The sequence below is a fragment of the Panthera pardus genome, unplaced genomic scaffold (assembly GCF_024362965.1).
Source record: "Panthera pardus isolate Hobbes unplaced genomic scaffold, ASM2436296v1 HiC_scaffold_20, whole genome shotgun sequence".
NCBI lineage: Eukaryota > Metazoa > Chordata > Mammalia > Carnivora > Felidae > Panthera > Panthera pardus.
The window spans coordinates 2,173,816-2,189,319 of record NW_026526766.1 but is presented as its reverse complement, the minus strand read 5'-3'; the positions used below and the strand labels follow the sequence as shown (position 1 = coordinate 2,189,319).

The 15,504-nt window shown below is 39.5% G+C and overlaps 1 long non-coding RNA gene across 1 annotated transcript; it reads left to right on the top strand.

Annotated features, from left to right (window-relative positions):
* The first annotated feature begins 446 nt into the window (after nt 1-446).
* LOC109275558 (uncharacterized) lies at nt 447-6,088 on the top strand. Its single transcript, XR_002084240.2, has 3 exons — nt 447-782; nt 3,186-4,180; nt 5,771-6,088. It is a non-coding gene; the product is annotated as an uncharacterized LOC109275558 (long non-coding RNA).
* Nucleotides 6,089-15,504: the final 9,416 nt, after the last annotated feature.

The following is a 15,504-nucleotide window of genomic DNA, read 5'->3' as shown; positions in this document are numbered from 1 at the left end:
AAAAGATGAACATCTGGTTTATATGCATCTGTACAAGTACATGAGTAGTCAAGACAATCTTGCAGAAACAAAAAGGCAGAGGAAGGGGTAGACCTGCCCTGTGAATTATGAAGACAAAGTTAAATTTTATCATTGAGACCAGCAGCATCAGTGCATGAATAGACAATAGAGGATCAAGAAACAGACCTATGTATATTTTGAAATTTGGTATACAATAGGTGACATTTCAAATCATAATGGAGAAATGATGCTTCAGTAAGTGATCTTGGAAGGACTGGCTATCCACATGGAATGAAGCAGATTCTTTCCTCATACTGTGCACAAAAATAAGTTTTTTATGTGTGAAGGATCTAAACTTTCTTTTAAGTTATAGGGAAAAAAATTATAAAAGAGTAGGCTTTTAAAGCAGGATTAAATAATACAAAAGCAAAACTTAGAGCAAAATAATTAGTCTATATAAAGATTTAAATCTTTTGTACAAGTGACACCATAACCAAAATTAAGACATGCTGTTGACAGCAACCCCTAAATTGAGCAAAGAAGAAACATAATTTGCAGAAGAAACCAAATCCTAAAGTACAGATAAAGTGCTCAAAATCATTAGTAATCACAACAAAATAAAACAGTAATGACCTATCACTTTTTACTATTAGGCTGGCCAATAAAAAGAAAGAAAGAAAGCTGGATGATGCCGAGTGTTTGCAGACGCATAGAGATATGTGACCCAATGATGGAAGCTGCCTCTACCTGGCTCACATCTGAACGTCTTTGGCCAATCCAAGGTATGTGTTCCCAGTAGTGCGGGTTCCGGGTAACAGTGTCTCAGCTCCCCACCATGTCCCTGCCCATCCCCTGTTCTGATCATCAGAAGGCTGCATTCTCTACTATTCCCTGCATCTGGCAGGAGGGGCAGACTTAGATGCTAATCTCCTTTGCTCTGAGGGTATAGCTTTTTGAAGTCCTAGTTCAGTGTGAGGCTGACTCCTGTGCACCTCCATTATGCACATCCATCACCTAGGTGGCTGACAGAGCCAGCTCTAAATGCCCTGCAGTATATACCTCAGTCAGTTCCAAGTTTGGGGCAGCCTGGGGTAGATGGGGTGCCAATCGCAGGAGAGCAGGAACTGGTTGAAGGAACTGGAGAAGGTGTACAAGCTTTGTGTCCCAGCTTAGTCCACCATTTGCATCACTCCCATTGTGTACAGCTTTCATACACATTATGGGGCCTGCCTTCCCTGAGCCTCCCTCAACTGAGAACAAAGGCATCGTTACTCTTTGCAAGTGTGATTGGAGTCTCCAAGTTGATGATGACCTGTTCTAATCTGAACACCTGTGCCAGAGCACTAGCAAAATGAGCAAGAGTTCTTCTGCTGGATTCCCTTTACTCTAAGCAGCACTTTGGGCTCTGTGGGTTGCTTGTTTGGTGGGGTGATCCAGACCTTCATCCCCAGGGTGATGTTGTGGTTTTCCTTGCTCATTGAAAGTCATTGCTGGGTACGACAGTTAAGAGATACCCAGTTATTTACATAGACACACCCCACTCTACTTGATTCTCTACTAGCAGTCTAGTCCCTGATGCTTGTCAGTTACAATCCCAATCATCAGAGCCAATCCTTTCTTTACCTTTGGGCCACTGGCCAAGAACAGAGAATAGTCAGGTGGTAGTCATAGCTTCCACTTAAGAGGAATGTTTGCTGTGACCCTGAAAGAAGTGTCTCCACTCATATCTCCAGGAGCTAGGACCTGTAATCCCAGAGAGCCAAAGGTTGCATGAATGGGAAACAAAAAAATATGTAGGGTTGCTGTCTGTCATAAGAGAGGGGGCCACCCCTACACTTGTTGGTTCTCAGACTCATGTATTCTAGCGATAGTGGCACTATTGGTCATCAGTCATTATTGATTCAGAATGTGTGCCACATCCTGGATTGGAAGATGGTATCCAAGCCACACCAAGTATTGACTCTTGGCCAGCACCTTAGGGGAACCATCAATAGGGCATCCCACCATCATATCAGACCAGTTAATGCTGGATGATGGGTAGGGGACAAGATCAATGCATTCCATAGTCATGAGCTCATGGTTACACCTCCTTTGGTGTAAAATGGGCCCTTTGTTCTGAGGCAGGACTGTGGGATATCACAGGTAAGGCATTCTGCAGGCGTCTGGGTGATGTGCTGGTAGAACCATGGGCAGGGGTCATAAGGACAAAATCCTGCCTTGTGATTAATGGTGCCAAGTTGATAGCATCAGTCTGCTGTCTACTAGATGGGCCTTTGGCAATGGTGGCAACTATGTCAGTCTTGATATAGGAAGCCCTTGCCATTGGGCCTGTGCTTAGCTCTTACCCCTGACACTGTTCACGGGCCTTTGCACAAGGACTGGGTTGTCAAGAATAGTCTGTCTGGCATGGCAGCCAAAAGATGGTCATCCTGTTACCAGTAATACTGAGAGCCTTTTCTGCAGTGTGTGGTCTCTGGCAGGCTTTCAAGTAAGACACAAAGATCTCCTGCTGTCTGCCCTACTGCACATCTCTTTCTCAGACCTCAGACCCTTCTAGGCCCCTGACCAGACAAGCCATCTGCCACTGTCAAAAGTCCATGTGTCTCTGTACCTCTAGTCATTTTCTTTCATATGAATGAATTACTAACAGAGCCACTCCAAGCTTGGCTCACCTGAAGGACTTCCTTTCACGGTGTCTTTCAGGGATGTCCCAAGTGGCATTCTAATGAGGCAGGGGTACAGCAGCAGACCATTTCAGCCAACACCCACATAATGAGCCAGCCTAGTTGTGATTCACTCTGAGTCATTTCTTCATGCTGGTTAGTCATAGGAAGCCCCCGTGAAACATGGGTGCTGGTTGAGGGAGAGGCAGCACAGGTAGGAGTCCGGGCCACCTGTTCCTGTGATTTACCTGGGCCTTATGGCCCCGCTTAAGCCCAGTCCCAAATGGGCCACTACCATTACACGATTGATCATTGCTGTACACACCAATTTCTGTGATGATGGATCATATCAAATCTAGTTTATGATGGCAAACTCAGATCACTTGTCACTTTGTGTCCTGTGGTGGGGTGATCTGTAACTACCAGGGCATGAGAGCTGCTCTTCAAATGACTGGTGCTCCTCTGTAGAGGGTATCAGTTTACTCCAAATCATACCTCTCTGTTCTGTCTTCTCTATTGGAGCTTTCCAGATTCCAAACAACGTCCTTACCAACCGTAGATCTCACGAGCAATTTCCGACCTGCTGAGTTCTAGGATCAAGAAGGAGGGCAGCTTGTGCCACAGTTGGGATCTTCTCTGGACCCTTGGGAATTTGGCAGCCTCTGGGGTTATCCAATAAATGAATCAGAGTATTCCCAACTTTGGTACTTGTTTCCTCCAAATTCAAATTCCAAAGAGACCCACAATGTATTGTTTTCATTGTTTTTATTTAAGTGGAGAGATATTTCAAGGGCAGCAGCTTGCCCATCACCTGTGAAGAAACATCCCGACCTGACCTTGATCTACCCAGTGCCTGGAAATAGCCATAAGCTCCTTTGAGAAATGGTTGCAGGAATATTTACTGTGTACATTTGCATGGAGTTACAGGAGTGTTACTAAAGGGGGACTGACCTTCCACTTCATGTACTCTGAGTCTGTAAATTTAGAGCTGAGCCCTGGGTGTGGGACCCTGATTTTCCATTAAGGTAGCAAACGGCTAATTATTTATTTATTTTGCTTGCTTGTTTATGTAAATAAATTATCACCCTAGAGAACTGTGGTATCAGCCACCACCTGAGATCCCTGCAGATCAAACCATCTTGATTGCCACTCCAACTTTGCCTGTCCTTAGTCTGCTGAGATGGCTTTAGGTATTTTTGCTTAAGTAAAAATCATGAATCAAAGGTGAGTGCCCGGGTCAATAAATGACCTCTCTGCTCTTAAGTTCTACATTCCCTTATCTAACACCAGGGTCCACTTTTACACAGACTCCCCAGGCCCTGTTGTTAGGCAGCTCCTGTAATACCTTTTGTTATATAGGCATTTTTTCCTCATAGGAGGACTTTTTATTTCTCTCCCCAGGCTGTGCTGGTACCTGACTCTTGGTATCAACACAGAGACAATGAGGAGTTGGGGGAATGGAGGGGCAGGTAGGTCCTGAGAAGGACAGACATCATCATTCAAGGCATCCACTTCAGGTGAGGCTAATGTGGAAAACGCTGTTTCTGCCATCAGGAAGTGTTCAGGGACATGAGGGGGAGGGGTATCAAAATTATCAGATTGTGCTTCCAAATATCCCAATCCCAAATATTAGAGTATTACTCATCCTGCATCTGGGCCTGATTTTCACATAAAACCTGCTGAGGCTGTAAATGTAAACTCCTTTGCATTCCACCCTGTGTTGACAGGGGATAAAGTTCTCTGGCTTTCAGATATTTTCTTAAGTTGGAGAATGACTGTCATTTAATTTTTGTAAACTGACATGATATTGAATTTCATCCAAGTACTAGAAGGTAAACTAATTCAAGTAGGTCACTGACCAAGAGAAAGAAGCAGGAGTTCTCGAGAATATAAGGAGGTACACAGTTTACTTCCCAATATGGACATCACATCTACAACTACAGAATCTATTTTCTTTGCAAGTACACAGAGCATTTACAAAAAAAAAGAAATATACTGGGAAATAAGTCAAGTCTCAGTAAATAGTAAAGAATTACTATTATTCAAAGTATGTTCGCTGACCACAATAAAATTATTTTAGAAATAAATGACAAAAATATCAGAAATTTCCATGTTTTGAAATTAAGCTTACTACAAAATAACCACATGTCAAAGAGCACGTTGAAAGAGAAATTTAATTACTTTTGAACAAATGATGAAAAAATACTATGAATCAAAACCTGCAAAGTGCAGCCAACTCAGGATGAGGTCGAATTTTGTAACCATAAGGGCCTATATTGGGAAAGAAAAAAAAAGCTACAAATTAATGAGCTTCCAATCGATCTTAAAATGTTATAAAAAATAACAGGAAAACAAAAATGGAAATGAAACAATAAAAACAATGAATTCATAAAACAAAAAAATGCATGATAAAAAGGAACAACAAAAGTTAACATGTGGCTCTTTGACAAGACTAATAAAACTGACAACTCCTTACGAAGACTAAGTAACAGAAAGAAACAGCACAAAAAGCCAACAGTGGGGATGTGAAAGAGGACATTACTAAGGAGAGTGTGGAGGATATCATGAATAATGATATGCCGGTAAATTCTCAATCTGGATGACATGGATGAATCCTACAAAAGTATTACCCTGCTAGAAGGAGTCAGAAAGCTGAAGAGTCCTATATTCATTTAAAAAAATAATTGAACAGAGTTGAGAGTTTCCTCAGAAATTAACAGAGAAGATATGTAGATGACAAATAGCGCTTGAAAAATGTTCAGGATCATTAGTTACTGTGGAATGAAAATTACAATCACAGCTACTAGTATAGGTAAAATTTTAAAGGTAAGAGTGGAAAATAACAATTGTTGGCCAGGATGTGGAGCAGTAGGAACTCTCCTGGCCTGCTGTGGGAAAGACAAAATGGTTCATCCTCTTTGGAAAATGGTTAAACAGTTTCTTACCAAGTTACACATGCACTTAACAGACCAGCAATCCATCCCATTTCTTGTGTTTACCTAAGAGTAAAAAAAAAATACATGTGTACCATAAGAAAGAGTCTAACATCTTTTGATGTTTTTGGACAATTTTTAAGCCTAACACCTCTCTCTTCCCCTTCTTCCCAGTTTCAAGCAAGCTAATAATACCTCAACACAGGTGCTCTCTCACTGCTTTCGTGAAGATATGAGGCTCAAACCACACAAGTCCCTGCCCATGCTCTGGAACCTTCCTCCAGCCCCACTCCCATAAAACTCCAAGCCAGTCTCCTTTCCTTGATCTTCTAAGTCATTTTTTGGGCCTGCTTGGCAGGCATTCTGCTCTCCCCAGAAAGCCTCCTTATGTGAATAAGTGAGTAAGAAGTCTTTTCTTAATTTGGGGTGCCTGGGTGGCTCAGTTGGTTCAGCATCTGACTTCAGGTCATAATCTCACAGTTTGTGAGTTTGAGCCTCACATCGGGCTCTGCTGACAGCTCAGAGCCAGGAGTCTGCTTTGGGTTCTGTGTCTCCCCCTTCTCCCCCGCGTGTGTTCTGTCTCTCTCAAAAATAAATAACTAAACATTAAAACAAATGTTTTTTTACAAAAAGAAGTCTTTTCTTAATTTGTGCTAGCATCATCAGTCTGGACATCCAAACCAAACTTGGCAAATCTGCCTCTGCAAGGTGACTGCCATATCCGTGCAAAGGCTTGCGTGTGAATGTTTATAGGAGCTTATTGAAAACAGCCAGGTACAGGAACAACCCAAATGTTCATCAACTGGTGAGTGGATAGACAAGTTGTAGTTCATCTATATACACAGTGAAATACCACTCAGCAATAAAAAGGAACAAAATCCTGATACATACACAAGCATGGATGAATCTCAAAGGCGTTATGCTAGGTGAAAGAAGCCAGTCACAAAGGCTATATACTGGTTGATTCCACTATAGGAATAGAAACCAAATTAGCAGTTTCCTGGGCCTGGGTAAGGAGAGAGGATTGAAAACAAAGGAGCATGAAAAGATTTTTGGTTGGTGTTAATGGTCTACATCTTGTGGTAGTGGTATATGATGTGTACATTTGTCCAAATTCAATGATCTGTACATAAACCTGACTTAAAAGGAAAAAACTTCCTCAAAATGGAAGCTCCAGGCTTCACTGGTGAGTTCTGCTAAATATTCAATGAAAAAGTAATTCTAAACCTTATGCCGTTCCCAGAGAATAGAAATAAGTGAATATTCCCAACATTTTACAAGGCTAGCATAGCTTGATAATGAAACCTGACAAAGACATAAAGAGAAAAGAAAATTATAGGTTTATAATTATAAACATGGATACAAAATGGCAAAATGTCAGTAAAACAAATCCAGTGATATATTTTAAAAACACAATATATCATAGTCAAGATAGGTTTATTCTAGGAATGTAAGGTTTGTATATTAGAAAACCTATCAATGCAACTTACCACATTAACAGATTAAATAAGGATAAAAATCATGTTACACCTCAGAAGATGCAGAAAAATTATTCAGTAGAATTTAAAATTTATTTTAATAAAAAATTAGCAAACAAGGAATAAAGGGTAACTTATATTGAGAAATGTGTCTATATTAAACCTACCACAAAGCATCCTCACTGGTACATTGAAATCTTTCTATTTATAATCAACAACAAAACAATCCACTTCTGTTTAACGTTTTATATATCTATATCTATATCTACATCTATATCTATATAATTTATTGTCAAATTGGTTTCCATACAACACCCAGTGCTCATCCCAACAGGTGCCCTCCTCAATGCCCATCACCCACTTTCCCCCTCTCCTCCACTCCCTCATCAACCCTCAGTTCTCAGTATTTAAGAATCCCTTATGGATTGCCTATTTCCCTCTCGGTAACTTTTTTTTCCCCTTCCCCTCCCCCCTGGTTTTCTGTTAAGTTTCTCAGGATCCACATATGAGTAAAAACATATGGTGTCTGTCTTTCTCTGACTGACTTATTTCACTCAGCATGGAACCCTCCAGTTCCATCCATGTTACTGCAAATGCAGGATTTCATTCTTTCTCATTGCCAAGTAGTATTCCATTGTATATATAAGCCACATCTTCTTTATCCATTTGTCAGTTGATGGGCATTTAGGCTCTTTCCATAATTTGACTATTGTTGAAAGTGCTGCTATAAACATTGGGGTACAAGTGCCCCTATGCATCAGCACTCCTGTATCCCTTGGGTAGATTCCTAGCAGTGCTATTGCTGGGTCATAGGGTAGGTCTATTTTTAATTTTTTGAGGAACCTCCACACTGTTTTCAAGAGCGGCTGCACCAGTTTGCATTCCCATCAACAGTGCAAGAGGGTTCCCATTTCTCCACATCCTCTCAAGCATCTATAGTCTCCTGATTTGTTCATTTTAGCCACTCTGATTGGCGTGAGGTGGTGTCTCCATGTGGTTTTGATTTGTATTTCCCTGATGAGAAGTGATGTTGAGCATCTTTTCATGTGCCTGTTGGCCATCTGGATGTCTTCTTTAGAAAAGTGTCTATTCATGTCTTCCATTTCTTCACTGGATTATTTGTTTTTCGAGTGTGGAGTTTGGTGAGTTCTTTATAGATTTTGGATACTAGCCCTTTATCCGATATGTCATTTGCAAATATCTTTTCTGATTCCATTGGTTGCCTTTTAGTTTTGTTGATTGTTTCCTTTGCAGTGCAGAAGCTTTTTATCTTGATGAGGTCCCAATAGTTCATTTTTGCTTTTAATTCCCTTGCCTTTGGAGATGTGTCAAGTAAGAAATTGCTGCGGCTGAGGTCAGAGAGGTTTTTTCCTGCTTTCTCCTCTAGGGTTTTGATGGTTTCCTGTCTCACATTCAGTTCCTTCATCCATTTTGAGTTTATTTTTGTGAATGGTGTAAGAAAGTGGTTTAGTTTCATTCTTCTGCATGTTACTGTCCAGTTCTCCCAGCACCATTTGTTAAAGAGACTGTCTTCTTTCCACTGGATACTCTTTCCTGCTTTGTCAGAGATTAGTTGGCCATACGTTTGTGGGTCCAATTCTGGAGTCTCTATTCTATTCCATTGGTCTGTGTGTCTGTTTTTGTGCCAATACCATACTGTGTTGATGATTACAGCTTTGTAGTAGAGGCTAAAGTCTGGGATTGTGATGTCTCCCGCTTTGGTATTCTTCAACATTACTTTGGCTATTCAGGGTCTTTTGTGGTTCCATACAAATTTTAGGATTGCTTGTTCTAGCTTCAAGAAGAATGCTGGTGCAATTTTGATTGGGATTGCATTGAATATGTAGACAGCTTTGGGTAGTATTGACATTTTAACAATATTTGTTCTTCCAATCCATGAGCACGAAATGTTTTTCCATTTCTTTGTATCTTCTTCAATTTCCTTCGTAAGCTTTCTAAATTTTCAGCATCCAGATCTTTTACATCTTTGGTTAGGTTTATTCCTAGGTATTTTATGCTTCTTGGTGCAATTGTGAATGGGATCAGTTTCTTTATTTGCCTTTCTGTTGCTCCATTATTGGTGTATAAGAACGCAACTGATTTCTGCACATTAATTTTGTATCCTGCGACTTTGCTGAATTCATGTATCAGTTACAGCAGACTTTTGGTGGAGTCTATCGGATTTTCCATGTATATCATGTCATCTGCAAAAAGTGAAAGCTTGACTTCATTATGCCAATTTTGATGCCTTTGATTTCATTTTGTTGTCTGATTGCTGATGCTAGAACTTCCAACCCTATGTTAAACAACAGCAGTGAGAGTGGACATCCCTGTCGTGTTCCTGATCTCAGGGGGAAAGCTCTCAGTTTTTCCCATTGAGGATGATATTAGCTGTGGGCTTTCCATAAATGGATTTTATGATGTTTAAATGTGTTCCTTCTATCCCAACTTTCTTGAGGGTTTCTATTAAGAAAGGATGCTGAATTTTGTCAAATGCTTTTTCTGCATCAATTGAGAGGATCATATGGTTCTTATCTTTTCTTTTATTAATGTGATATATCACATCGATTTATGAATATTGAAGCAGCTGTGCAGCCCAGGAATGAATTCCACTTGATCATGGTGAATAATTCTTTTTATGTGCTGTTGAATTCGATTTGCCTAGTATCTTGTTGAGGTCTTTCTCCTGTCCAGATATGGTCCTGCACTTCCCTAGCCACTCTTTCTCTTCCCTTTGTCTCTCCACAGAAGGGGGTTCCTCCCCTCTGTGTCCACGCAGCCTTTTTTTTTTTAATCTCCCCCAGTTCGCAGTTACCCACCTTTTTTTCCAGCTTTCCCATTTTCTTCCTAGTAGATTCAGTCTCTTTTCCTCAGGAGCTCTGGTGTTCAAAGTCCTTTGGCTTCTACACTTCTTTGTTTGAGAGACGGGAAGGATGGATCCCCCTATTTCTCCACCATGTTGGCTCCCTGCTCCTTGCTGTTTAACATTTTTATTGGAGAACTGAGCCTGAGCAGTAAGGTACATAAAAATAAGTGTATAGTGATTGGAAAGGATGAAATAAGAGACTATCCTTTTTGGAAATAAGATGATAATATATGTAGCAAATCCCAAATAGACTTCAGGTCAACTATTAGCATCAATAAGACATTTTAACAATTTTGCTAGATAAAAAATGGGTAAATAAAAATCTAGTGTTCGTCTACATGCCAATTATTTACAAAATAAAAGAGATACTAATTACAATGCAATAAAAAGTTTTATTTTTAAGTAGGCTCCACACCCAATGTGGGGCTTGAACTCACAACCCTAAGAGAGATCAAGTCAGGTGCTCTACTGACTGAGCCACCCAGGCATCCCAATGCACTAAAAAGTTTTAAGTACCTAGGAATAAATGTAATAAAATGTGTATACAGTCTTTTTAAGTGAAATTATAAATCTTTAATTAGATTTATTAAAGAAGACCCAAGTAAGTGCAGAATATTATGTTCCTGGATCAGAGGACTCTGGATATATCAATATCCTCAGTTTATATATTTCCCCCCAATGCAATCCCAACACAATCTCAATACATTTTTGTCTGGAATTTGACAACATAGAAATGCAGAGGGCTGAGAATAGCTAAGGAACAGTAAAAAATGGTACTTGTTTTTTAATGTTTATTTTTTTGAGAGAGAGCACGGGCAGGGGAGGGGCAGAGAGAGAGAGAGAAAAACACAGAATCTGAAGCAGGCTCCAGGCTCTGAGCTGTCAGCACAGAGTCTGACGGAGGGGTTGAACTCATGAACCATGAGATCATGACCTGAGCTAAAGTCATATGCTCAACGAACTGAGCCACCCAAGCACCCCTGTAACAGTCAAAAATGAAATTACGGTGTAATATGAACACTTGTTATGAAGAAGATTAAGATAGTACAGTGTTGGTAGTGGGATGAGGAAGGTGAGAGAGATCAAGGAAAGAAGGGAGAGCCCAGAAACAGATCCATGGACATAGTAACACAACAGAACAGGAAGTAACACTGAAGAGCAATGGGAGGGAAGGATAATGTTTAGAAATAGTGTTGGGATAATTGAGTAGCCATGTGGAAAAAAAACTGGAATTCTTCCTCAAACCATATGCAAGGATCAACTCTATGACACATGGAAAGTAAACTATAAAGCATTTAGAAGAGTGAGCATATGGAAGAGTTTGTTTGTTTTTACTGTGTGGTATGTTAGAATTATTTAAATCAGTCATAATAGAATTGCCCATTAAGGAACAGATTTATAATTTAACTACATTAAAATTTAAAAATTCTGTGCATTAAAAGCACCATTTAAAACTTGAAGAGATAAAGTAAGCGTGTCAAGTTTTTCCAACATATATAAACAAAGGGTTAAAATGTAGACTGTATATATTAAAAGTCTCGGGGTGCCTGGGTGGCTCAGTTGGTTAAGTGGCACACTTCAACTCAGGTCATGATCTCGCGGTCTGTGAGTTCCAGCCCCGCGTTGGGCTCTGTGCTGACAGCTCAGAGCCTGGAGCCTGTTTCAGATTCTGTGTCTCCCTCTCTCTGACCCTCCCCCATTCATGCTCTGTCTCTCTCTGTCTCAAAAATAAATAAACGTTAAAAAAAAATTTTTTTTAAAAGTCTCTTCAATGAGAAAGAGCAGGCAAAGAATGGAAAATAGATGGGAATTGATAAGAATTGCCAAATATGAAAATTTACTTAAAATTATTATTCAGGAAATGTATATTAAAGTACGGTGAGATACCACTCTAAGCCCTCAGATTGGCAAGAAACTTAGAAAGCTTAAAAGTAACAAATGTTGAAGATATGTCACAACAGGAACTCATTCATCACTGGAGTGCCTATTAGTATCTCCCCTTGGAAAAATGTTTATTAAATGGTAAAGTCAGAGGTACTCATATCACCACTCCTAGGAATATATATCTTTAGAAGCTCTTGCACATGTGAACCATGACATATGAACAAGATTTTTCATAAAAGTCTTCAGTAGCCCCAAAGTAGAAAAAAAAAACCCAGGAGTTCAAAAATAAAATAAATATTCTATGGTAGAGTTACACAACAGGAATAATAATAGAAATAAACAGACTACATGCAGCTACATGCAACAACACTGGTGAATCTTACGGAATGTTGAGCAAATGAAGTAAGATATAAAAGAATAAATCTAGTACAGTTACACTTAGATACAATTCAAAAATAAGCAAAATGAAATGGTATTACTTACAGATTTAAACATAGGGGGTAAAACCATGAAGCAAAACAAAGAATTGATTACCACGAATTCAAGATTCAAGATTGTGATTACATATAAAGTGGATTAAGAGGGTTTTTATCATGAAAGAACACATATGTTCTTTCTAGGGACCTACAGTTTTCTATTTCTTAACCTGAGTAGTAATTGCATTAGTGTTTGCTTTATAATACTTTGCTAAACTGTACATCTATGTTTTATCCATTTCTCTGTACATAGTTTCACAATAAAAAGTTTAAAATTGTATGTTGTCTGTTGTATAACAAATCACCACAATATTTAACAGTTTAAGCAATCAAATAGTAATTATTTCACACAGTTTCTGAAGGTCGGTCTTCTGGGGATGGTACTGGCTAGGGCTGTGATCATCTGACTTGAACTGGAATCCACTTCCATGATAGCTCACTCTCATGGCTGTGGGTGGGAAGTCTCAGCTCCTCAACACACAGGCCTCTTCAAAGGACTGAGTGTCCTCACAATGTGATGGTTGGCTTTCTCCAGAGAGTGATTTGAGAGAGAGGACAAGTCTGCAGTGCCTTTCATTACCTAGTATTGGAAGTCAGACAGTGTCACTGCCACATTCTGTGCAAAAAAGGAAGTCATTCACACTCCAGTCATGCGGAAAGATAGGGATTAATAAGATCAATTTCTCCAAGGGAGGAATATCAAAGTATTTGTGGACATACTTAAAATCACCATAAATTTTATAGAAAGCCTACTATAAACAAAAGTACTTGCAACATATATGAAGCAGAAGACTATTACAAACAAGGACAAAGACCCAATATGCATACCGACAAAGGACATAAAACACATTCCAGGGAAGATCTAAAAGAAACTATCAAGAAACATTGCTAATAAAAAAAATCTGGGGGCGCCTGGGTGGCTTCAGTCAGTTGAGTGGCCGGCTCTTGGTTTTGGCTCAGGTTATGATCTCATGGTTCCTGGGTTTGAGGCCCACATCGGGCTCTGTGCTGATAGTGTGGAGCCTGCTTGGGATTCTCTCACTCCCTCTCTGTTCTACCCCCACTCGCATGTACATGTGCCCGCATGCTCTCTATCTCAAATAAATAAACTTAAAAAAATTTAGAGTCTCTTGTGGTTTGTTTACTTCTGTCCTTGATTGGCCTCCCTTCCCATATATTCATCTTTTCTTTCTTAAATTCCACATATGAGTGAAATCATACGGTATTTGTCTTTTTCTGATTGACTTATTTCGCTTAGCACAATACATTCTAGCTCCATCCATGTTGTTGCAAATGGCAAGATTTTATTCTTTTTTTTTTTAATTTTTTTAACGTTTATTTATTTTTGAGACAGAGAGAGACAGAGCATGAACAGGGGAGGGGCAGAGAGAGAGGGAGACACAGAATCTGAAACAGGTTTCAGGCTCTGAGCTGTCAGCACAGCACAGAGCCTGACGCGGGGCTCAAACTCATAGACTGTGAGATCATGACCTGAGCCGAAGTCGGATGCTTAACCGACCAAGCCACCCAGGCGCCTCAAGATTTTATTCTTTTTGATAACTGAGTAAAAGATTCCATAGTGTGTGTGTGTGTATACACACACACACACACACACACACACACACACACTACATCTTCTTTATCTATAAGTTGATGAACCTTTGGGCTCTCTCCATATTTTATTGTTGATAATGCTGTTATAAACATTGGGGTTCATATGCCCCTTCGAATCTGTATTTTTGTATCCCTTGGATAAATACCTAATAGTGTAATTTCTGAATCATAGGGTAGTTCTATATTTGGTTTCTTGAGGAACCTCCATACTGTTTTCCAGAGTGGGTGCACCAGTTTGCATTCCCACCAACAGTGCAAAAGGGTTCCCCTTTCTCTGAATCCTCACCAACATCTGTTGTTTCTTGTGTTAATTTTAGCCATTCTGACAGGTGTGAGGTGGTATCTCGTGGTTGTTTTGATTTGTGTTTCCCTGACAATGAGTCATGTTGAGCATCTTTTAATGTGCCTGTTAGCCATCTGGATGTCTTCTTTCGAAAAGTGTCTATTCATGTCTTCTGCCAGTTTCTTAACTGGGTTGTTTGTTTTCTGGGTGTTGAGTTTGATAAATTCTTTATAGATTTTGGATATGAACCCTTTATCCAATATATCATTTGCAATTCTATTCTGTAGGCTGCCTTTTAGTTTTGTTGTTTCTTTCACTTTCACATCTTTATCTTGATGAAGTGCCAATAGTTCATGTTTGCTTTTGTTTCCCTTGCCTTTGGCAACTTGTCTAGTAAGAAGTTGCTATGGCTGAGGTCAGGAGATGCTGCAAGTCCTCTCCTCTAGTACTTTGAATGTTTCCTGTCTCATATTTAGGCCTTTCATCCATTTTGAATTTATTTTTGTGTATGGTGTAAGAAAGTGGCCTAGTTTCATTCTTCTGGATGTTGCTGTCCAGTTTTCCCAGCATCATTTGTGGAAGTGACTGTCTTTTTTCCATTGGATACTCTTTCTTGCTTTGTCAAAGATGAGTTGGCCATATAGTTGTGGGTCCATTTCTGGGTTTTCTTTTCTGTTCTGTTGATCTTTGTGTCTGTTTTTGTGCCAGTACCATGCTGTCTTGATGACTACAGCTTTGTAGTATAGCTTGAAATCCAGAATCGTGATGCCTCCAGTTTTGTTTTTCTTTTTCAGGATTGCTTTGGCTATTCAGGGTCTTTTGTGGTACCATAAAAGTTATAGGGTTGTTTATTCTAGCTCTGTGAAAAATGCTGGTGGTATTTTGATAGGGATTGAATTCAATGTATAGATTGTTTGGGGGTAGTACAGACATTTTAACAATGTTTGTTCTTCCAATCCGTGAGCATGGAATGCTTTTCTATTTCTTTGTGTCCTCTTAAATTTCTTTCGTAAGTGATCTATAGTTTTCAGAGTACAGATCTTTTACCTCTTTGGTTAGGTTTGTTCCTAGGTATCTAATTGCTTTTGGTGAAATTGCAAATTGGATCTATTCTTTGATTTCTTTTTCTGCTGCTTAATTATTGGTGTATACAAATGCAACAGATTTCTGTACATTGATTTTATATCTTGTGACTTTGCTGAATTCATGTATTCTTGCAGGGTTTTTTTGGTGGGGATTTTCAGGTTTTATACATAAGCTTTCATGTCATCTGAATAGTGAAAGTTTGAATCCTTCCTTGCTGATTT